The sequence below is a fragment of the Trichogramma pretiosum genome, unplaced genomic scaffold, assembly GCF_000599845.2.
Source record: "Trichogramma pretiosum strain Unisexual culture from Peru unplaced genomic scaffold, Tpre_2.0 scaffold4, whole genome shotgun sequence".
Lineage (NCBI taxonomy): Eukaryota > Metazoa > Arthropoda > Insecta > Hymenoptera > Trichogrammatidae > Trichogramma > Trichogramma pretiosum.
In genome coordinates, this window is record NW_019641688.1 from 1,203,284 (window position 1) to 1,228,206 (window position 24,923).

At 40.4% G+C, this 24,923-nt stretch overlaps 1 protein-coding gene across 4 annotated transcripts in view; it reads right to left on the reverse strand.

Moving 5' to 3' along the window:
• LOC106656247 (calcitonin gene-related peptide type 1 receptor-like) overlaps positions 1-24,923 on the reverse strand; it is a 140,629-nt gene that overhangs the window by 62,380 nt on the left and 53,326 nt on the right. Inside the window, exon 3 of one of the 4 annotated variants that reach the window (XM_023461701.1) lies at positions 3,878-4,342. The exons of the other annotated variants lie outside the window; for them this stretch is intronic. The gene's annotated coding sequence lies outside the window, so the exon portion shown is untranslated. The remainder of the gene's footprint in view (positions 1-3,877; positions 4,343-24,923) is intronic. 4 annotated transcript variants of the gene reach the window in all.

A 24,923-nucleotide genomic window follows, 5' to 3' on the forward strand; every position in this document is an offset into this window, starting at 1 on the left:
AATAAAACACATAAGAGTATAAGACAATATGAATGTGATATTTGTTACAAATCATTTTCATACAAAAGTGACCTCAGTAAGCACGTACGTGCAGTACATGATCGTATCAAACCCTTCGAATGTGAGATTTGTCACAAAACGTTTGGACAAAGAAGTCAACTCAAACGTCATATAAATTCAGTGCATAATCATAGGAAACCCTTCAAGTGTGACATTTGTCAAAGATCATTTGGACAAAAATGTACCCTCAAATATCATAAAGTTACAGTACACGATCGGAGCAAACCCTTTGAATGTGATATTTGTCACAAATCATTTGGATGCAAGAGTAACCTGAATAAGCACATAAATGCAGTACATAATCGGAAGAATGGCTTTGAATGTGAGATTTGTCAGAAAACTTTTGGATACAAGCAAACCTTAAAAAATCACGCGAATGGAGTACATGCACGAAGCAAATCCTTCGAATGTGAAATTTGTCACGAATCATTTGGACAAAAAGGTGATCTCAATAGACATATAAGAACAGTACATGACCGCAGCAAACCCTTTGAATGTGACATTTGTCGCAAATCATTTGGATACAAGTGTGATCTCAAGAAACACATAAATGCAGTACATGACCGTAGCAAATCCTTCGAATGTGATATTTGTCGCAAATCATATGTCCGCAAGGATACTCTAAGAAATCATATAAATACAGTACATGACCGTAGCAAATCCTTCGAATGTGATATTTGTCGCAAATCATATGTCCGCAAGGATACTCTAAGAAATCATATAAATACAGTACATAATGTGATTAAATCCTTTGAATGTCCGATTTGTCTCAAATCATTTGGACGATCAAGTGTTCTCGGACGTCACATAAATGCAGTACATTATCGGAGCAAGCCCTTCGAATGTGATATTTGTCACAAATCATTTGGATATCAGAGTAAACTCGTAAGGCACATAAATGCAGTACATGACCGCAGCAAATCCTTCGAATGTGATATTTGTCGCAAATCATATGTCCGCAAGGATACTCTAAGAAATCATATGAATACAGTACATAATGTTATTAAACCGTTCGAATGTGATATTTGTCACAAATCATTTGACCGCAAGAATACTCTAAAAGATCACACAGATACAATACATAATCTGATTAAACCCTTTGAATGTGATATTTGTCGCAAAACATTTGGATACAAGTGTGATCTCAAGAAACACATAAATGCAGTACATTATCGGAGCAAGCCCTTCGAGTGTGAGATTTGTCACAAATCATTTGGTCAAAAAAGTCACCTCAAATCTCACATAAATTCAGTGCATGATCTTCTCAAATCCTTCGAATGTGAAATCTGTCACAAATCATTCGGACAAAAACAACACCTCAAATGTCACATAAATACAATATAATATAATAATCGTAGCAAGTCCTAGAAGCGTGAGATTTTTCCGGAGACTATTGGACGTACTAAAGATTTCTGTAATCATATGAGAGTGTTAAATAATCCTAACAAATTTCCAACATGAATATCCTTTTATTTTGTAGAGAATAAATAAGTATTTCAAGTAGTTATTAACTTTGTCGTAATTGTGTAAAATCTTTTACTGACCTACCTTTAAATCGATTGGCAAAATAATTTTTTTTCCTATTAACGTAATAGTTATTTATGTAACAAGTGCCCAAAAAGCTGGGCACGTGTTGCATAAAAAGCTTTTTTTTGCACCCAAACTGCATACTTTATTTTTTTCAAGCAAATTTTTCCATTTTTCCGCTCAGTTTTTTGCACGACTGCTCTATTTCAACATCAGCAGCAGTAGTAGAGGCATACAGACGCGGTCGAAGTCGAGAGCAAAAAGCCCATGGCGAAGTAGAGATAAATCGCGCGTGTGTGCGCTGTGTGTACATCGAGGAACAGCTGCAGTAACACAGAATCGCGTGGCATAGCAGTTATGTGCTGTACAGAGGTCGAATCGCACTCATTGCTGTTTCCAGCTGTTTATATGTGTTCAGTTATGATGAATGGAACTCGCGATGAAAACAACCGATCTTCGTTTTCTTCTGTTTTTTCCTGACCGTTTCACTTGGCAGACGTAGATTTGACGTTAAAGTACCGCGAGTAAAATCGAGGTTTTTGTCTCGTTTCCTTTTTCTTCCCTCTTCTTTTTTTGGTCATTGTACTCTGTACTTGGAATTCTGCGAGAGTAATTAGTATTGCGTTATATAGGCGTTTCTAATAAACAACGCGCGATAATGCAAGCGAGAAAATTGTATTAGAGCGAAGCGACTCGGAAGACTCGGATATTATGATGCGCATCGAGGAATCGAAGAAGAATTAGCAACTTTGCCTGCGCAAGGAGTAGCAGTCGGGAAACTTTGCTGTACAAGTTGGTGTCCAAGTGACCGTAGCAGAGATATCAAAGATGATATTATAATCATCGAGAGAAAATTTTTACTCTAGCGCTGAGAGAGAGATAGAAGAAATTAATTATTTTACTGTGCTATATTTGATTTGATTTATGTCGGTCTGAAGCAGAAACTTCGATCCATCTGATATATTGATTTTATGAAAGTTTTGATTTGTATGAAATTCATAATCCTTTTCAAACTTGTTATGAAAGAAAATACTCTTTCACTGCACCATTAAAAGAACATCAAGTAAATATATTTTGTAATTAAAAAGAAAAAATGACCACTTCTGATGTTTTAAAAGGCACAACCCTTGATTGGTTTATTTTTGGCGATTTTTTCTGTTGAAATTATGTTGAAAATATGAAGAGCTTTTTTAATAACTTTTTAAATGTTAATTTATTTGTTTCAAGAAATGTTAACCAGTTTCCAAGCACTATAAATAATATAATATTACTCTAAACCTCCACCACTAGATGGCGAGTACCTTGATCTGTATAATCTGCAAGTGGGAAAGTCAAAACAATGACATAAACATTAAGTCATAATAATGGTGTAAATAATTTTTGAAAAAAATTATATTCGTAGTAGCTTTCTTGTGATTCAGGACTTGTTTTAAATGTCTTACTCTCGAGTCCACTCGTCTAGTGTACATTACGTAGATCAACAAGTACATTCGCGAATACAACTGCAAAGAAACAATGATACCATACCGTTGACATGGATATCGGTGACGCGCAATTCAAAACAGAAAGAGAGAGCGAGACTCGCGCGAGTAAAGGAAAAAAAAAACAGTCGATGCAAAAAGTCGCCTTCGACGCATTGTAGCGCGTACGCGCATGTGCTTACAGACATTACACGCGCGTCAAGAGAATCGTAAAGTGTATAAAATGAAGAGAAGAAGAAGAGGAAAAAATGCGGAGAAAAAAGAGGTGAGAACACACGATGTCACCGCGAAGATGAGCAATACTTGGCCGTTCAATTGCGCACGTATGTACACACATATAGACGTAAACGTATTGCGAGCGTAATTTTAATGGCGAGCTACCGAGCTGTCGAACGCGTACACGTTTTTATGCGTATACCGCGAACCGCAATAATTTACGCGCGCACGTGTGTGTATGTGTGTGTGTGCGTGTGTGTCATGCGCCGCAGTACACAAATCATAATGAAAAATAGTGGGCAATCGATAATAATAATTATTTATGGCACCGCGCGTAGCACTCGCCAGACGCGCACGCCTGCCCATATAACTGTCGCTAAGATACTAAAATGTGATGCGAATGTACGATATATAATATAAGTAATATCGGCCCCCGCGCTCGGCACTTTGTGCCACCCGCCGAGCGATTTTCATTTTCCGCGAATTTTCCACGCGAAGCTTCTCCGCGAATCGTACGAAATAATGAATGTTAATACCTTGGATGTCGAGCGAGAGGGTATAGTAGATGTAAAATAAAAAAAAATATCACTTACCGCGGCGGCGGCGACGGACGATCGCTCTACTATACACAGTCAATAATTCAATCGAAAGACACACTTTTTCCTAGCGAGATAACAAACCGAACAGCAAGAAAAAAAACCAATAACCATCGAGAGCCCCGCAGCGCAGTACAGTGTGATGGTTCTTTTTTTTTCTATAAACCCGCGTGCACTTTTATTCTTCAACGAGAAATCATCATCATCGTCCTCGTCGTCGTAGTCGTTCGTTCACTTCGTTTCGCGCGGCTATCGCGGAACAGAATCGCATGAAATTGATTGGCAGCTTATAACGTAGGCGTGGTGTGGCGGTTGCCGTCGCTGCTGCTGTTGATAAACGACGACGAAGAAGAAGACTCTCGAGCTCGGCCAATTTCCATGGCATCGAGGATCGATTGTCTAGTATAGAGGCACTAGACGCTGCCGTGGCGAGAGTTATAAAACTCGATGCGGAGAATCTTCCTTCGTAGGCGGCAACGACAACAAAAACAACAACAATAATGAAAAAAAAAAGAACGGAGAAGAAAAAGTTATAAATTAGCACACTCGATGTTATTGATAACTCGTGGCCATATAGCTATATGCGATGTGCTGTATAGCTGCGTTGCGAGTTGCAGTGCAGTAGCGCAGATGTGGCGCGAGCGAGCTAGGCAAAAGTATTTTAATGACTCGAGAGCGCCGAAGCGACTGACACTAGCCCGAGCGCATATTTAATACAGGAACACGTGCACACATGCATACATCACACACGCACACAATATGAAGTGCAGCTGTGCCACTACTAGCTAGCTAGCCGCACTACAGCTCCCGTCAGCGCGCGAGACTACTACCAAAGTCGCGCGCGCTAATGCATCGCCGGCGTTACTATTATCATCGTCATCGTCGTCACCGTAATAAAAATAAAAAAAAAATAAAGGATCAACTCGTGGGCTATATAGCTTTTGTCGCAACGCGTGCTCGTGTGTATACATGCGCCTGTTGCAGTTCGTCTCTTATATGCACGCGTACACTATGTATTTATTATACTCGATGCTACAGGTGCTCTTCGGGGATATCGCGCGCGCGCGCTTTTTACGCGTTTTCTTCTTCTTCTTCTTCATTATTTGCCTAGACGCGAACGCGAGCGCACACAAGCGCGTTTTTAAGTGTAATTTTGCGGTTGTCTTTTTTTTTCTTCTTCTTCTACTTCTTTCGTCTGTTTTAACTTTTAGAAGAGCACGGCGATAAAATTGTTTGTGTTCGTGTGGCTATTACCATGAAGTGCTTGCGTTAGAGTTAAACGCGCGCGCGCGCGATGTAATTGTACGTTGGGTGCAAATATTTAACTTGAATCTCGTCGATCAATTTTCAGAAGATTCTTATGTACGCGCAATCGTTAGGAAATTTTCCGGAATTAATTCAGAACTTCGACGCCACTGCTCTCCGCGCGCGCGAGTGCTTTTATAAGCTGGCAAATTCTGCAAAATTTATTCGCAAAGATTCCGCAGCAAAAAGCGCAAAGCGGAAGTTAGTATAGAGGAAGAAAGTTTATCGAGAATGCGAGATTCGTCGCTTTGGGTTTAAAACAAAAAAATTTAGATCGAAATAGTTTTCGGCCTTGATACGAGATATTTCGAGTGTATTTCGACGTTTTATGAGAAATCTTAAAAATGTTTGAAATTAAAAATTTGTTATAAGAAAAATATTGATGAATTGTTTAATATAAACTCTGTGATAATCAACATGTTTTCATAAATTTATGATAATCGGGTTAGTCGTGTTTCAAAAAGCTTAGGTTAATTCTTTCACACCAGGATCAAAATTATAAATATTATTCGTGGCTGAAGGATAGCAGCACGAAATATTGTCTAACAACTAAAGAAAGATATAAATTAAAAAAGTATCCTTTATTATAAACAGCGATGGAATTTGCTATCAATGTGAAGTGGACATTGACATCTGTCAAACAACGACAAATTATTTTTTGCACTTCGTTACCAAATCGACAAACAAAATTTGCATATATCCGCTTTACCCGCACTAAATGTTTGCCAACGACAAATATTTCGATATTATAATAAGTTGCGAGAAGAAAATTAGTTATTCGTTCAAACATATAGCGCGTCATTAATTTGCGAAAGGCAAAATATTTTCCTTCGAATTCTGATCGCGCATAATTTCTCGACTCCATTCTCCATATACACGACGTGCGTCGAGTCGCGTCGAGTTGACAATGCGGTACGCGTTACGCAATCTCTCTCTATCTCTATCTCTCTCGAATTTCGGCCTGCATCTAAGACCACACATTGATCGCTACAGGCAACGAATTTCGAGCGTGACGATTATTAATTCAGTCAATCGTGACAACGCACATCCTGCCGTCGAATATTACAATCCGAAGCTTGATGCTATTTATCGTCGATCGCTCGACGCGTCGATGGGATCGTTGACGCGCGTCAATGGAGGAAGAAGCTCAGCCAATCGCGACTAATTAGGAGAGCGTGCAGAGTCAAAAGTGTGTACCGCAACTACCGCTACTCGGACGCGCATACAGACATATCATCAACAATTAGCTCGTCACGACCTTCCACTGCTTACTATATGCTGTACATCTATACATCGAGTTATAAGTACTCGAGTATAGTATACAACTCGAAATGAGCCTCGTATAATTAGGAGCTCGCGGGCGCGAGCAGCTTGCACGAGAAGCCCTCGGCCGCGATTGAATTTCCCGTAGTCGGAGGCGCACGCCCACGCCTCTCTTCTTGCCTATATACGCGAGTAGACGTGTGCGGTGGGTATATAAGCAGAGCTTTGCCTCCGTGTGTCTTGATGCCTCCGTAGCAAGCGCCTCTTTCAATTCCCGCAGCTTAGGCGTACGTTGCACTTACACGGGCTGTAAATTCCCTCGCGCGCGTGTGTGTATATATATATCATATTATTACGATCGGCGTACTGCCAAGAGCCGCCCAATTAGAAAGCAATCCTGAATGATTGCGCTTTCTTTCTGTTTCAAAATCAATAAGGAGCAACTACTACTGTATCTTGTGTATCGCGATATCGAATGAAGCTGTCGCTCGAACAAAGCCGATGAATTTCTGACAAGGTCATTCGCCGAGTTCACGCACATAATTGTATATATGTTGTACTTAGGAAAAAAATGTTGATTCGATTTTCCTGGACAGATACACTCTGGTAAAATTGCTCAACATTAATTACAGCCTAATGACAAAAAAATGATCATTTTAAAATGCACTATAATTGATTGGCTTGTTTATGTCGATTTTCCTGATGAATAACGTCAGAAGTTTTGAGCCCATTTAAAATAACCTGACATGACGATTCGACTGTATCAAAAAATTTAGACCAGTTTTTAACCACTTTGAATACAATAATATCATTTCAAGCCTCTGCCGCTAGGTGGCGAGTACCATCGAATATAAATCTGCAAGTGGCATAGTCAAAGAAAGTGTATAAGTCAAAGTTTTGATACTTCTGTGCAATTCGTCTTTCATTTCATTAAAGAGGTTGCTCCATCCTTTCTATTGCTCCTAGTGTAGAGTGAAATTTTACGCAGATTCGTGGAGTTTTAAGAGATGCATTGTATACACTCGATTTGGCAAATTGGAAGAATGGGATGTATTGTTGAAACTGAAAAACTTTTAGCGCTACGCGTAGCAAGTGTAATTCGACTGGACTTATATCTACAGTAATAATAAAAACAACAACAGTGAACGAGAAAAACGAAAGAAAATGCAACCGGATTGTATGAATAATCTTATATTTTCGACGAAGATTCGAAAGCTCACGGCGATATCGAAGCAATTGTATCTGGCGATTTTTCGGATCCGTATACGCGAAATAACCTGGAATTCGGGGCAGTATGTCGAGTCGCTAAAAATCCTCACGTATCCTATATTATATACTGTACGCGACGCTTAACAAAATGGAAAATGAAATACCTCCCTCTCGCACAAAAGCGGAAAAAAGATAATAATAAATAAAAAAGCACATGTCTTCGGGATAAGCGCACGCACGCACATGCGTCGCGCACTGGCAGCTGTTCTCGTTGTTTTTTTTTCTCTGTCTCTCTTTCTCTCTTATATACATTTCGTCTCGCGGAAAAATAACTCTCTGCATCGGCATTCATATGCGGCTATTTTTAGCTCTCGAGCATGAGAGAGAGAGAGAGAGAGAGAGAGAGAGAGAGCGAAAAAAAACGCACTTTTTTACGATCATCAAGGCAAATCCTAAGCGCGCGACGCTCTCGTGACAATGTACTATTTACGATTTCTACAGCTCGTGCTTTCTCCGTCGTTTATCACGCACACACATATGTGCACATTTTTCCGGCTCTTTGTGAGAGCTGTTACGCTGCCACTGCCGCGTCCCTATATAAAAGATAATGACTCGCCTGCGACGGTAAAACAAGGGTGAAAAGTAAAGAAAAGAGTAAATCATCGAGTATACGATGATCGCGCATCGAGTCGCGAAGTGCTTGTGTGATATATGCGGATAAAAAGGCACGTGTTGATTGGATTTTCGAGTTCACGGGACACGAAACCACACGAGATAGAGGGTAGGGGGGAGACTCTTTCCATGATACTTTGCGTTTATACACGAGTCGCAAGTCACGTTTAATTAAAGTTCGCGATCAGTTTGAAAGTCAAAGTTGTATACGAGCGCGCACGAGTTGAGGTAAAAAGTGATCTGCGACTGTTTATGCACAGAGTGCGGTTGCATATATCATTGCATGGATAACCAACAGTGTGTCCCTGATCTTTCATTTACTTTTAATTAATTAATTTTTTTGAATTAAAAAAATTGTGTTTTTTTTACACTGTGTGACGTGTACACGCGCCCGCGTTTGAAAGGCCTCTCTTGATTACAGGCATTATATTTCTACTCACTCGTAGTTTATCGAGTCTTTTTTTCCAGGATAATACCGTGTATTATATATTATGAGCTTATATATACGGGGGTAGCCCGCCTTTAGCGCCACAGAAAACTATAAAGGACTTTTTACCGAAGAAAAAATTACTTTAATATTGCGCGCAAACTCCTTTGGCCCAACTTTTCGACAACACAACTCCCTTTCTCTCTTCCGCTTTTCCTCCTTCCTTTTTTTTCCATCGTTTACGTTTTCAAGAAGATTACACGGCTCCGCCGTTATGCAAATAGTTCACGAGGCAAAAATTTTGTTTATCGAGTGTAGGATGAAAATAAAATGCCCGAAACGCTTCGTGTGCCTTTAAGAAGCTAACTCTCAACTCGTATTACATTCGTTCCTAGCTTTCTCCTCGCTCTTTTACGCATCTATTTTTATGGCTCATTTGCGTCTCCCTTTTGCGCACGCGAGTTTGTGAATTCTCTCCATTCGGCACGTTATGTGTGTGTGTGTGTGTGTGTATACTTGGGCAAAACGCAGTGCAGTCTACACACTGAATCTCGCGTGTCTGCCTTTCCTCGTGAATTTTTTAATTTATTCTTCTGATACGGGTTAAGTCGAGATTTCGTCGAAAAGATTAAAAAAAATAAGAAAGAAAGATTAAAATATCCTCGCTTTAACGCAAAGGTGAAGTCATGCCGAGTTGATGTCTTGACTCGTTTACCTAATTGAATTGGCACTAACGACTCTCGCCTAGGCGATTGTACTCTTCATTGTCGATGCAAAGACGATATAACAAGTTGCTCCGCACTAGTTTGCATCAATTCTATCGAATCAATTAATTGTATAAATTAAATTGCGATGTTGCACAATGAACTTTTTTACTCGGGTTTCCCGCCTTCAAATTAATCTTTTTTACGTTAATATCTTCATAATCATCTTTGAAAATTTCAAATATCTTATGAACATTTCAAAACTGTTGTTGAGTTTTCGACGTTATTTCAAAACTGCACGGAAACTATTGCGAATAACAAGTACGAAGAGAGCAGAGAATAATTTCATAATAAGTTACTCTCTCTCTCGTTCCCCCTCTGATGTTTAGGAAATTATTTCTGAATAATTAACCCAAGTTTTCAGCGCTGTATTCATGACAGCACGCGCAGCGGTGACTTATTTCCCTCGGCAATTCGTCCAAGTTTTCACCTCGAAAAAGTCATAATATCAAAGAGAAAAAGAAAGGCAAGAGATGAGCGAGAGAGAGAGAGAGCAGGATGAAATTTACCAAAGTGAACCTCCACGCTGAATAGAATTATATCGTACCCTTTGGCAACTGCGTGAAAAACCGGGTCTACTTCTACATGCATACATTTTGCTGCAGCCCGAAACTGCGCGTTATAACTGCAATGATGCAGAAACGAATTAAAATGTTAACTTCATTAATTTGCCGCGGTGTCAGACTGTTGCACGCGAGCCGCGCGTACATTATATACATATATTCGACGTTGCAGCGCAGGGCATTTAGCTCTGGTCTGTATCACTTAGCACATCATTTTTATACAAGTACCGCGCGCGCGTCGTGTGTCGCACGTCCCATATACTACTAACGCTCGCGCCAAAGAAAAGAATAAAAATGAGAGAACGAGAAAATACATTCAATCTCTCGCTAGAGTGGAATGAACAAGAGCGAGAGAGAGGGACTATATAGAACAAAAAATGCCTTCTTCGTTTGCTAGAAAAGCTTAAAGTCACGACAGTGACGAATCGAGTCAGCGCGTGCGTGCAGTATTTTATATATAGCTATATACAATGTATTTTTTCCATCCACTGGCCGCTGCCGCGTGCAATCTCGCTTTTATGCTCTCTCTCTCTTCTCTCTCTTTTTTCTGCTTTCGTTATTCTTTTTTTTTCTTTTTCTCGTGCTACTACTACTGCGACTACCCACTGCTTCTCCTGTCATTGTACGTGTTACAGCTAGTTGTTGGTTGGCTTTTTCTTTTAGTTTCTTAGTTTTTTATATATACAAGTATATTTTTCATGCCTTTTTTTTCTCTTTCTCTCCGTCCTTTCGTTATAGTACTACTACTTATCTGCATAGAGCGCGATGTCCGTGTGCGTGCCATGTATCGCTAAAATGATTATGCAAACCTCTCGCGCGGTGACTAGTTGCATTTTATCTAATGGTGACCGAGCACCTTTATCTTGTATCGCTCTTAGCGCGCGCAAAACTTGCCTTTTGTATCATTTATAATTTTTCTTAATTAAAAGATGCGCGAGATATTTTTCATCCACTCCACTCCGTTTCTGTCAAGCGAGTGTGCACGCACTTCTAAATGTAATTAATGTTGTTACGCGCAATTCCGAAATGATTCCAGCGTTATTGTTTTATCCATCAACTTTAATTTTCCGGCTAAAGTTTTGTTTGTCATTGCTTTATTTAATTATATAAAAATTACCGTGCGAGAAAAGATGTTTTATTACGAACTTGCAGGGGGGACTGGAAAATAAAAAAAAAGAATTATCCATTTGTCAAAGAATTTGCATGAAAATGGTGTTGTATACCGATCGCACTTCATCACTCGGTTTGCGTGCGATTGAGACATAAAGTGTGTAGCTTTACAAGTTTGATGTAGTGTTGTGAGTGAAATGTTGAGTGATGTAATTCGAAAAAAATAAAACAAAAAATTGGAAAAATCCTTTTTTTTCTCCTCGATACCAAAAACAATAAAATGTATAAATAACTCGATAAATTGTTGAACAACAAATCCCCATATCCCAAGAGAGTATTGAATGCCCAGCGGACGTGGATTTCACGTATATGCTCGGGCGGATCGCGTCGACAGCTCAAAGCACGTCGTAACGCTGAATATTTTACGGCGCGGATCATTATCGAAATATCGGATTAACGTGTTGCGCGCGATCGAGCGTTAATATACAAGCACATGTAGAGGAGGTCTGCAATTGAGCGAATCGAAATAAAATACCGGGAATGGCGTAAACAATAAGTACCGATAAATATCGATTACTCTTGTAAACGACTCGCGCGTATACGTATGTGCCACTCCAGTACAAGCTGTTATATTTTTCTGGATAGACTCCGAGAGAAATGAAAAAAAAACAACAACAACAACAACAACAGAAGAATACTCGACTCTCGCTCGAGCTTGACAAAGGAACTTGACATTCGCAACGACAAAAAACTGATACAGACGTATGTATACGTGCACTATATACGCGCGAGAGCTCGTCTACGCGTACGATATCCGCCGAATGCATATACGCGATATGCATAAGAAAATGAGAGCTCACGTAGAGGTTCGCGCGGTATGAGACTTCGTATGCGAGAAAACGTGACGCCGCTATAAATAAATAAAGCTGCCACGATCATGCGTGTAATATAGAATACGTATGTTTACGAAATTCGCGAATATCACGGTGTGTCGCCGGCCCGAGCGTCTCTTCTGTGTAGCCGTGCTGATGCTGTTGTTGCAAGCATGAGCGCGAACCCAGTGGAGTAGTGCATCGCATGCACATGTGCAAACATCGCTTGACACTCGCGATATAATGTATAATATATATATTTTACGCATATTTATATTCGTGAGTCCGTCGTGGAAGAGCTCGAGCAATATTTACCCTGCATATAATAATGTGTCGTGCACCTATGATACTGAATTTTCCACGTGTTGGCTTAATTTATTCGGCTTGGAATGTGAACGTGTAAAGCTTGGTTTTTCTACTATGTGTTTATTAAATTACCCACATGCTTGGGTACTGTAAAAAAATCATTATTTTGCACATTAACTATTTTGTATACTATATACTGTTTGAAAAATTTTTTGCCACTTGCGAATTTACAAAACTCCATCTAACGGTGAAATGATAAATTTCTTAATAGAATGTGATAACTGCGAATTCTACAATAATGATACTTACATTTTTCTACAAAAATATAATTTATTTTTCATATCAAAAAGAAATTTCATACGTAAAAGCCGATGTTAAAAATGAAAATCACATTAATAAATTAAATTCAAAAATATTAAAAATATAAAAAACTAGATAATTTTAGTCATTAAGGAATAGTATCATAACATTTAACTTTTGGTGTCCATGAATACTTGAAAATTAAATTACCAAAAACGATTTTGGTTGAATTTGAATAATATTTGATATTTAAATTAAATTTATAAATTTGCATACTTGAATTTAGATTGTTTTAATCGAAATTGTTGGTTTGTCTGAATTAAAATTTTTTTATCTTATTCGTTAATTTTATTTAATTCTAACGATGATTCGGTAAATTTAATTTATGTTACAATTATTAAACGTATTTTAAATAACCTGAAAATGACTATTCAATTGTTTTAGAAAATTTACACCATTCTCTAACATTTTATATACATCCACTTTAAACTTTAATACTCGCACTTTGAAATTTCACCTCTAGATTGCAAGTACTTTTTTTCTGTAAATCTGCAAGTGATAAGGTAAAAGTAATTTTATAAGTCAAAGTATCGTTTTTACAAACTGTATAAGGATGAAACTTTTTCGTCGACTGAATATTAGTCATAACATATTGAGCGAATCTACCAGAATTAATGTATGTATAAACATACACTGCGATCCACAGATTGTTTGCATCACGGACCATTTCATGAGCTTACACGCCTCTATACAACGCACCTACAGAAGTTTAATTAAAAAAAAAAAAAAAAATGTACCGCTGCAAAGGCCGTAACGATTTGCCGCGAGGATAATACTGTAGGGACAATGATTTCATTTTGGCTTCTGGACAAAACTAATCCGCGATGTACGCGTGGGACGCATTGTTCCTGTACGTGGGACTTAACATTTACGTTCGCTAAAGCTGCGTGAAGTGTAACGTAGATACGATACATGCACACGCGAATAATAATGTGTATAATAATATGATATATGCATGGGTCGAGAGCCAAAGCCGCGTGTATATACCGTCGTGTAAATGTTGTAAAGCTCCTCGAATAATCCATTGAGAGGTCGCTAAAATTTGCCCACGCCACCACCACTACCCCCAGTATCATCGGCATGTCTCGCGTGGATTGAAAATCATGCACAAACACAATTTTTCAATTTTATCCCTGCATATTATGGGCATTTCAACTTTGATAAATACCTGTCGTTAAAACATCATTCAAGGCGGTGAAATAACGTGAGATAAAACCCTATACAGCATACGGTATAAATTGTAATCATCGTCAATTGCGATTTAATGTGGCACGAATTATAGCTAGTATGATTATTATGCGATCGTGTTGCGCGATATACAAGCAAACACTCGTTAGAATTACATCGAGCGAAAAGATTAATTTTTCCCTGCAACCCCCTTCCCTCGAGTGCAATCGAAACGCGAGTTTGTGTATGTATGTACACTTGCTCTGTACGTACAACGTTCGTTTGCTGTGTGTACATTATTTAGAGCCTCGCGTGTGCTCGATTTACACCGCACACATATAGGCGGCAATTGTTGGAATTATGAGGCAGTGGCCGCGAATTGTAACAGTGGCAAATTAGAATACGATTATGTCCTGTAAATGTGTGGAGGGCGATCGTGTGTGCATATACCATACGAGAGTCTCTCGAGTATACAGAACACACAGGTGTACCTGAGTTACGGGCAATTACCAAATTTTCACGTCCACGTAACAGACAACTCTAAACACACGTCGATACATCGAGGTCGTGCGCGCGTTTCTAATTTTATCGTATTAAAATTAATATACATTATATACACCCGCGAGTTACTACTACTGGTACATCATAAAAGCTCGCAGCAGCGTACTCTCGGACTGAGCTAGAGATAGAAAGAGCTATATACACAGAGAGACACAATCAATCGTTGATTGAGAATTTAGGTAAGCTTCCGCGAGGGACAGCTCGTTAATCATGCCTTCAGCGCGCCACGGCCCGAACTTATTATTATATACACTGCGTTACATTCGAATGCATCGCGCGCCCGCGATATCGATTTTCAGTACCAGTATCGACGAGAGAGATTGACCGGCTCTCGCGAGCCAGCTCGATGTAATAACTACTACGGGCCGCTACGCAGTATCATAATGAATGAATCGAAGGTAAATTTACTCGTGCCCTTTGTAAACTGCTTAAACTTTTAGCGATGGGAATATTGCCTCGTTTCGCGATGACTGCGCTCCGAGGTAAACGGATAATTAAATATTTTCATCGATCGTCTCTCGCATTCGAAAATATTATTATCATTATTTGAAAAATTTTAATGAAACTCGCTATTGATAATTGTCTTCGCATTTTCAATTTTAACTGACTTGAAATTGGCAGCAAATTATTACAGCGGGAGACGGGTACTTTCGCACGAACGTTTGTGATAACGCGCTGAACTCGATTTGCGCGCGCGAGCACCTTTATTCCAGCACACGCGCGGATAGTTAATTAAGCTCGCAAAACCTCGGCCTCTTTAGCTCATTAGCAATGAAAAGCCAAGAAAAGTATAATAAAAGCGTATTACGTTATGTACGAAAAGCTCATTCGTTTTCGCTTTTTCCGCGCGCGCTCTCATATCACGCGCAATATACAAATGCGAGCTACGGGGATACGAAGAAAAACAAGATGTATATTTTGTTCGCATACCGCGCGTGGAAAACGTTAGAAGTGATATATCCAAAGGATCTTTTTGAGTGGGAGCGAGAACCGCTGCCGGGGATGGGGCTGCAGCTCTCGAGGAATTTAAGAAAAACAATCGGTGTGTGCAAACAACTCAACCTTCTCCCCGAGAGCAAAGAAAAACTAGCCAAGGACCAGTTTTAGATTGAGTAAGAGCGAAAAAGTATATAAGAGACGAGCAAGTCAAATTTCAGTGCTCAGCCAATCGCGTTTAATTTTACGCTTCAGTTTGAAGCAAATAACGACTGCACGAGCGAAATGAAGATCGAGAAAAAGAGAGAGACGGTTGAGAGACTCGAGAGCGAAGGACGCTCGTAACGGCAAGTATGGTATATATCTAGTAGAAGCTTGACTGCTGCAGCAAGTAAAACGCGAGGACTCGCTGGTGGAGAGGAGAAGATCTAGTGTGCTTAAAATTCAAGCTGACGTATACACGAGTTCGTGTGCACGCAAAGGCGCACACGCACACACACAAACAAACAATCTCTCGTACTATAAACCCAAAAACTTTAATCTTCGGTCTGTCCTCGTGTATTTACTCATTCCAAAAATCTTCTGCGACGCAGTCATTATCTCGTGTATTTATTTGCGCTTCCGTGTTCTGCGCTGCGATGCGATATCGAAATAGAGGAACGAATTGCTACGTTCTGCTCCTCGATGAGCGCGCATCGCCGTTTCCCTTTCTCGTACTCTCGATCCTTCCGCGCATCGAACGGCAAATAATATAGCTGCTGTTTCTGCCGCTGTTGCCGGAGAATCGGAGAGGAAAAAAATAAACGAATTTTATACCTTTACTTTTACAATAAACACAAGTTTTCATTGCAATAATCTTCTTTACGAGTTTGCGATAAAAATTCCGATCTCTGTCCCCGCTTCTTTACGAGCAAACGAGGAAAAAGAAACGGAGCTCCGCGTGGAGTAAGAGAACGAGAAATAACAAACCGCGTCGTTGCAGCAGCGGGAGAGCAAGAAAAACGACCGCAATTTTTAATTAACATAATTCAAAAGCTCGAAAGACCGCGAGAAATTCCGTTTCTCGTCTTCTCCATATATATAAGTTCTCGAGGTGCAGCAGCAGGATCGAGACGTAAGAGCGCGCGAGAATTGATGAAGGAAACCACGGGAAATTCTTTCGCAGAGGATTAATTTTTGCGCAAAGCTCTTATATAAAGGCTCTTACATATAAAAGGAGCGGGAAACGGAGAGAAAGGTATACGTATACGCTTGGTGCCGAGGCAAAGCTCGCTCGGGAGAGCTGTCCCTCGACGTATTAAAGTTACACGCGCGTAATATTATGTGTGCCAGAATCGAGAGCAAAATGAAAATGCGCGACTGATGCGATCAAGGTTTTAGCTTCGGACTACGCATTATAATGATCTCATCGCGTATACGCCATTATACTGGTCAAAAGATTGGAGATATAAATCTTTCATGAAAAACTATCTATGAAAAAACAAGTAAAAATGTTACTTCCTAATTAGGAGGACACGCCCGATACATAAGTACTTTGTGCAAAACTATGATAGTTTATAGCCCGCGGACAACACGAGGGTCGTGAGGAACAAGCTCCGTGTTCCGTGCCAGCTGTATCCGCGGGGAACGTACTTATATTCTGCACTGCCGCACGAAGCTGTGCACTACTGCAAGCGCTACGATGTTTCATGATAATATTCTACAGAACATAACTGCGCGTACTATAGGGTAGCACTTGCTTCAATCGTAAAACGTTCGAAGCTTCATGAGGTTGGCAAAGTAGAGCTTCGATGCTTTTTAATAACTTTTCTTGTACTTTGGATGCGAGCTTTGCCGAGATCGTTAGTGCGCAGAGAAGGGAAAAAATAAAATAAAATAGGTAAAAAAAGGGAGAGCCCGAACTGTGTGTATGTATACGCGAGTTTCTCGTTGAATCGAGACGTTATTTATCCAGAAACTCGAGGTTCGCAATGTCACTTTAGGAAAAAAAAAAGCCGGATCGAAAATATATATTCCCGGAGAACACTTTCTAAAGCTGCGCGCACATTGTAGCAGTAGCAGCAGCAACAGCAGTAGTAGCTGTACACTTATCGAGATCAAAGCAGAGAGCGAGATAGAGAGAATGCGAGAGGGAGAGAGGGAGGGAACGTTGGCGTGTGTAGTGTATGCATACGATACTGTACGTGGCCTGTAGGGTAAACGGGTACGGCAAGAACAAGCTGCGAACGAGGAAGAAAGGCGAAAACTAGAGTCTCGCTATGTATATGTAGAACCGTATGTGTGTGTGTGTGAGTGTTGTTGGATGTATATTATATCTATATTATGTGCTTGCACCAGTAACCCACCAGTGGTAGCCGGCCTCCGGAGGCTATCGATCCCTCCATCTATTCAATCCAGCGACGCGCGAGCGAACGGTCGACAACCTTCTTTCGCATATTATTATACGGGGCGCCACTCTACACATATAGTCTAATGCACCCGTATACACATAACTATGTGCCCGCATACAGGGTGTTGAAATACTCCGAGGATGATGGCCCAGAGACCAACGATGTTACGCCTGACGGGGCCCTAAGAATTTGTACTTGGCCTCGTGCTTAACAAGATCTTAGGCCTTGAGCTACCAGAGTTCTATTTTAAACCCTCTTAGGATCGTTATAGTGACCAAATAAGTTGCAGGCTTCCTACTAGGCTCGGAGAATTTTATTCTCGCGGACGAACCCAACATTCAAGCAGTATCCTCCTTCACTTTCTCAGTTTTATTATATAGACAAGATTGAGAGATGAAGCGAAGACTGAAAGAAGATGACAAGACGATGTAGTTAGAAGAAGATACGAAGAGATGATAACATTCAGGACGGGTTGTGGGTACGTATAGCTCCAGTCTCTTCGCGCGAAGTAACGACTAGCGTTAGTCCCGCGGGAAAAGAACAGAAGGCAGAAGGAGAGGATAGGTTTTAGTCCGTATTAGTAGGAAGGTACAAACGAGAGCACCTCGTACAATACCAGTACACTAACAATGGAGCTCCGACGCCCTACTGTCACACGTCGAATCCGCAAATGGATTTCCCTTTTCGTTAAAAAAACACACCCTTATAACCCGAATTGCAGCTGTGTATGGCTTTCTACCAAGATTACTTTCAATTAATCTAAACGGCGTCTTGATGTTTATGGAACTCGTCAATAATTTGCCAATCGGGTTTTCGAGACTCGCAGTGAAAAATTGCTTCACTCCAGGCGGGGGCCCCCTTGATAATCGACGATACACTGAAAGTCGATTAGACGTAGTAGTAGTGCAGCAACGGCATCAGCAGCTCAGTCCAAACAGCGTGTAGAACCAGTGTGTGTATATGTATGTGAGCGCGTACTTATATAAGAAAACGATATCCGAGCGTGGGTGATTGATGATTATAAGAGCGTAAAAGTTTTTTTTTCTACCCTCCTCTTTCGCGTCTTTTCAACTTACAATATAACTCGCGAGCTTATTTGATATTCATGAAGGGGGTAGATTTTTCTTTTCACTTTCGCGCCTCGAGTGTAAAGCGGCAGAAAAGGGTCTTAGTTGAGGAGAGACGCGCGTTGCGAGCTCCCGCGAATATGCATCGATCATGCAACAGGCTATATCGACGTTTTCAGCCGCACATATTCGCGAGTTTGCTTGTGAATTTTAAATAACAATCCAACCCCGCGATTCGTTCCTTTCAAATAAATGCGATCGCAAAGAATCTCACGTATTTATCGGATTCAACTGTAGCAAAACTTGCAATAATGCATAAAATGAGAATTGGACAAATGCTAACCAGCAGTAAGGAGTTGAGTGCACCGAGACTTAACTTCTTCAAAACTGTGCTTTAACTTATGCAATTATTTTCACTTTGCCACTTGTAGATTTACCGATTTAAACATACTCGCCATCTACTGGTAAAGGCGTAAAGTAGTATTACTGTAATTGAATTGGTTGAAAACTGCTCTAAGTTTTTTGAAATGTTTAAAAATAGTTCTTATTAGGACATTTGAAATAAGCGTAATATTAGTAAAATAATTATAACAGAAAAATCGTCAAAAACAAGAAAATTATTATTAATGAACCCTTTCAATGGTAATTTTTGGTCAATAGGTCATTATTAATATTAACAATTTCTACTATAAGAATGCTCACGACCATATTTTGTGTATCAATACAGCCTATCGATTTTTCATACGCAACACGCTTTGAGAATGATAATTAGTTTGATTAAATTATAATTATAGCACGTTTTTTTTCTACTCATATCTGCTCTTGCTTAAACTCAAATGAAACCGACGATTAATAATGAACGTAATTTCTTGGATATAATTACGTCAGAGCAGTGCAAATAGAGCTATAATATGAAATGTAATATCTGATTGAATATTTGATCCGTTCACGCATATTCTTTTCTCTTTCGCTCTGTGTAATAAGTTGTACCGTTAAAGTTTACGAGTAAAATAATACGCTTTATTTTCGCGCATATTTCGATATCAATTTTCGTATTCGTACGTTCGAGTATTTTCCAAAAAAGTATACTTATCTTTTAGTTGATGGAAAAAAAATTCCGAGCGCTACGTTTACACGTTTGTTTTCCAAGCGCACGTGAACGCTTGTCAAAAATACACGAGTTGACGAACTTTTCGATTCGCAACTTTATCAGGAAAACTAAAAGGGAACAAGTGCCCGACTGTTTTCGCGACTCCTAAGTGAAAAGTAAAATTCCAAGCTTTTCGAAGATAAATTGTTAAAAAAAAAGAAGGTCATACAAACATTTTGGGAAATCTAGGTAAAAAAAGAATACAATTTTTACAAGAGCGCGAAAACTTCTAAACAACTTCATTTTATTTTCTTCCTGCATTCGAAAATACGTTAATTAACTTAAAAGACGTGTTCGCGGGCTTCATACGCGTCGACTTTTGAATTATTGCGAAAATCTCTCATATAAGAAGGATGAAAAAGAGACGCGATGCATCTTCAAGGACGAGCGGAGCAGACGTAATTCTCAATTGAATCGTAAATTTTCTCTCTTTCTCATGCATGCACGCGCAGTCACTGCATCTCGTGCTATACACGTGGCGGAAGATAAATTTCATCGACGTTGGTTTTTTTTCTTTTTTGAAATTTTAATTTACTCTAAAAAGAAACGCACAGAACTACGCGCGCGCATGTGTGTACACTTTTTTTCCCTCGGATTATTCTGCAGCGCGCGTAGCACAAAAAGGCGAGTGAGAAGAAATAATGCGTGCTCGCTGACCTAAATCTTCGGCAAAAGCTCACTCGCACATATATATATCACGCACGCAGTGCTCTCTATCCGTATATCGGTAAATGTTCTATTTTTTGAAAGCAATGGGGGAAAACCCACGTGCGCTCGGCATAATATACCCCTTGGATCACGTATCCAAGAGCAGAAGCAGCATCAACATTTTTGCTTATATTCCTGGCGCTCGAGCTCGGGCGCTATCTATCTCTTTGTCAGCATAGCGTAAGCTATTTTGCCTCACAAAATGGCCCAGTGCTGCTGTTGTTGTTGCTGCTGCTGCGCTGATGCATCGCGAAAAAATAGGCAACAGCAGACTTTACGTGTTTATACATCATAATCAGAAGTATAGGAGCAGAATTTATGTTTACTGATTTTCCGACGGGGGGAATAAACATTTTTCTCTTCTCTCTCTTTCTCAAGCGAGCTGATTCAATAGTTTTAACTTTTTATGTTTGTTAGGAAAAGAAACATAAACACGTCGTGGGAGTAAAGTGCGCGCGACAAAATTGTAAATTCTCACGTGAGTTAACGTCACTTCTCGAATTGTGTAACGGTTATAAAAAAAGTTAAAGAAAGGGGTGAGACCGCTGTGTATGTGTACGCGTGTGTGTATGAGAGAAAGAAAGAGAGAGCCACAAAGAAAGCCACTATCGCACGTGCCTTTCATACATATAGAGAAAAGTTCTGTCACGAAACTTTTAACAATTGGTTTTGCCGACATCTGCGGGACTTGGCCACTGGCCGCGCGCTGCGGTACATAGGAGCAGTAGTGGTATAGACGAGTATATATATAGCATAAACCCTCCCGTCGCCCAAGCTCCACCGAGAGAGAAGCGAAAAAACAGTCCGGATATAAAGCTATAATAAAAACGTTGGCCCCGCTCGCTTATGTAGTGGTGTAGAGCACGAGAAAATGAAAGAAGCGTCGCACGCGCGCGCGCGACTGTAATAATAAACCGTAGTTATGAACAACAAAGTAGGAAAAATTAGGTTAGCCTGCACAGATGCTGCTGCAAGAAGAAGAAGTAGAAGAAGAAAATATCTTCATCGGGCTCAATTCGACGTAGCGAATGAGAGAATAGAGAAAGAGAGAAGTTCAGAGATGGAGCTGGCCGTGAAAGAAGAGCGCTCGCTCAGCAACTATGGTTCAATTTCTCAGCTGTTTCTCGGCTGAAGTCCAGCGAGAATAAAAGGCGCAGGAAAAAAACAATGGGAAGACAAATTGCGCGAATTGCTCGTAAGCAAAGACGCGAGAATGTACTGCGTACTTTACCCTCCATCGGCAGTAAGAACAAATTTTTCCCAACGACCGGACCCTGCTGCACGCACGACACACAGCAGATAATAATAATTAAAAATTTCATCGTAAATATCCACAGTCCTTGTTTCCTTAATACGCGTAAAACTCGTATAATATAATCCGTCATCTAAATTTTTCGCGCAAATCCTCGTGCAATTCAGTGCGCTATATTTAGGGCTTTTCTTTCTCTCTTTCGTTCTGTTTTTTTTCCTTTTTTTCGCGAGCACTTCAACTCTCTTATCCAAACGAGTATACGGCGCACAGTAGTCGAGTCGCTCCGGCTTATCCTCCGTACATTTATACGTGTACGTACGTACGAAATATATAATCGCGCGAGTTACAGCAGAAAAATATTTATTCAAGAAAAAGAGAAAGAAGCGGACGATCGAGTGGCAGCGGCTGCTGCTGCTGGAGGCAAGATTTAAATGGCAAAGTCGCGCTCTGCTCGTCCGGGACGAAGGAGGATTATATTATATCCGCGCACCAAGAAGCTCTCGCTCGCGTACCTATCTGCGCGCGGCGCAAATCGTTAAAAACGTTTACCGATGCACGATTTATGATTCGTATACAGCAGCGTGATTTTCGTCCTCGTAATACGTCGTGGATTCACTGGCGAAGCTATATAATATACAAGAGCTGATATATCGCGTTGATGCGGATAAATCTGTCTATAGCGCGAGCGAGCGTGATCGAGCTGTTTTTTTCCCTCCCGCACACTGCTGCACAAAATCGAAGCTACGTTACACTCGTTCGATCGGAAAGGAAACGCAAAATGCACGAAACGGCTCTTTGCAATTTTCGAATCCCAGAGTTTTACCAATATTTATGTATTACTCGCGTATAATGCTCTTTCCGATATAATTATGAGAAAAGGTATAAATCTGGGGGCTGCACCATTATATACATTGCTTATTCGCAGCCGATGAACGCTCCGTTTATTTCGATATATATACTTCCTTTCCTTTTGCCTGCTCTGCTCTGCTGCTGCTGCTTTCGCCACGAGCTTTCAAGCTCGATCTTTTCTGAGAACTGTATACACACACAATGCGTTGCCAGTGCCGTGTTATATACCATGGAAGCTGCCACCGCCGCCGCCGCCGTCGCCGTCGCTATCTGCAGGGGACAAAAAGGAATACGACGTTGCTCGGGTAAAACCCACCTCGTTTTCTGTATAGGACGTAGTACGCTATATCTGTTCGTTCGCGCGCGCACGACAAAAAGAAGACGGGCAGCTTTTAGATGATTTTGCGGGAGGACCTTTCGAGGATTTGCCGCTCGCGCGCACATCGTGCGAGTCTGAGTGTGTGCGAGCGAGTGTACGCAATCACTGTATCCGACACTTTGTATTCTAGAACAATGACGTCCATTAAGAGGCCAAAAATAAAAAAGAACAATCAGAAAGCAAAGCCAAGGAGAGCTGGCCAAATAAAAAAGGAAGGAAAGAAGTGGTAGCAAGGTCGATTTCGTTAACTAACTCGATTAGCGCTCGAGCTTTTATTTTCCTAAGAGTATACCAAGCCATCATCGACGACGCGTCGTTTGAGATCCGTTTCCTCGAGGGGGGAGACGAGATTTTTCGCAAAAATACATCCTCGTAGACGCGCTGCCCAGACTAGGAGTCCGTGTGTATTTGGACGAATCGATCTCGAGACACTCGAGTCGCGCCAATGTTATATGTATACACGCACTTTCTTCGCCAGACTATTTTTCCGAATCTCTATTTCGAGCCTTCGAATCCTGAACGAGCGCTCGCTAAGCGATGAACGAGACTCGTTTTTCTATATACATGAACCAGTGCCGATCAGTAAAAAGCTATGAAATTTCTTCTTTGTGAACGAATAATTTCCATTTCGCGACGATTCGATTTTATCGTTCAAGCGGCCATTCTTTGCTTTAATATTAACCGGTAAAGTGAATCGATTGAAAATGTTATATAGTCACGAGGGATAATTTAATGCCATTCCCGGTAACAATGCTCATTGTTAATAGTGTCCAAAAGGTAAAAAAATATGACCGTTCGAACTTTTTTTAAAACACACGAATATTTATTGGCTTGCTTTTGGCGATTTTTTTGTAAAAATTATGTTAAAGATTTAAGCGTTTTTTCAATGACTGGAGAATTACAAAATAACTTTTTCAAAAAATTTAGACTAATTTTCAAACACTGTAAATACTATAATATCTCTTCAAGCATCCGTCACTAGATGGCCAGTACCTTTATCTATATAATCCGCAAGTAATAAAGTTAATATAAGTGTATATACGTCAAAACATGGTTATAATTGTTAGTTCTTGTGCTCAAATTTTTATAAAATCTCCTTCAAACTTATGGCGCGTAATATATAAATCTCGTCTATCCGACGAGAGAGCCTGCGAGGCCGTTTATTGCTGACTAAACGCACGGCAAAAATTTGACGCTAATGTTACCGACGCACGAAGCAACGCGGCAGTGTACCGAGATAGCGCACAGCGTACCCTCGCTCGAGCACTATACATCATCTGCTGCACTGTACGCGTACGTATCAACGCGCAGGATTCGCTACTCCTTCGTTATGACGCATTATGTTCCGTAAGCGAGCTTTCGAGATCATTCCCAAGTCAGATATTGTATACTTTTTTTTCTTGCTCTTCCTGTCTTCGAGCTAGCTTCCATCTCAGTGTGCATTAGTCGGATTTTATAGCCGAGGCATATCTCAAAAATTCACCGGTGCCTCGCGTTCCTTACGCGAGAGTCAGCAGCAGCAGCAGTCGCTCGCTGAAAATTTTTCATCGAGCGTCAAGAGTTACGGAATAATAATGTTGTTATAAATATTATTCGCGCAAGCTCGCCGACCATGCTCGCGCGCGCTTCTGGAGTGCGTATAATATAAGTCAATGAAATTTAAAACTCGACTTCGTTATTCATTAAAGCTCCGTTTGCTCGTATTTCATAATTGCGTAATGCAGCGTAATTTT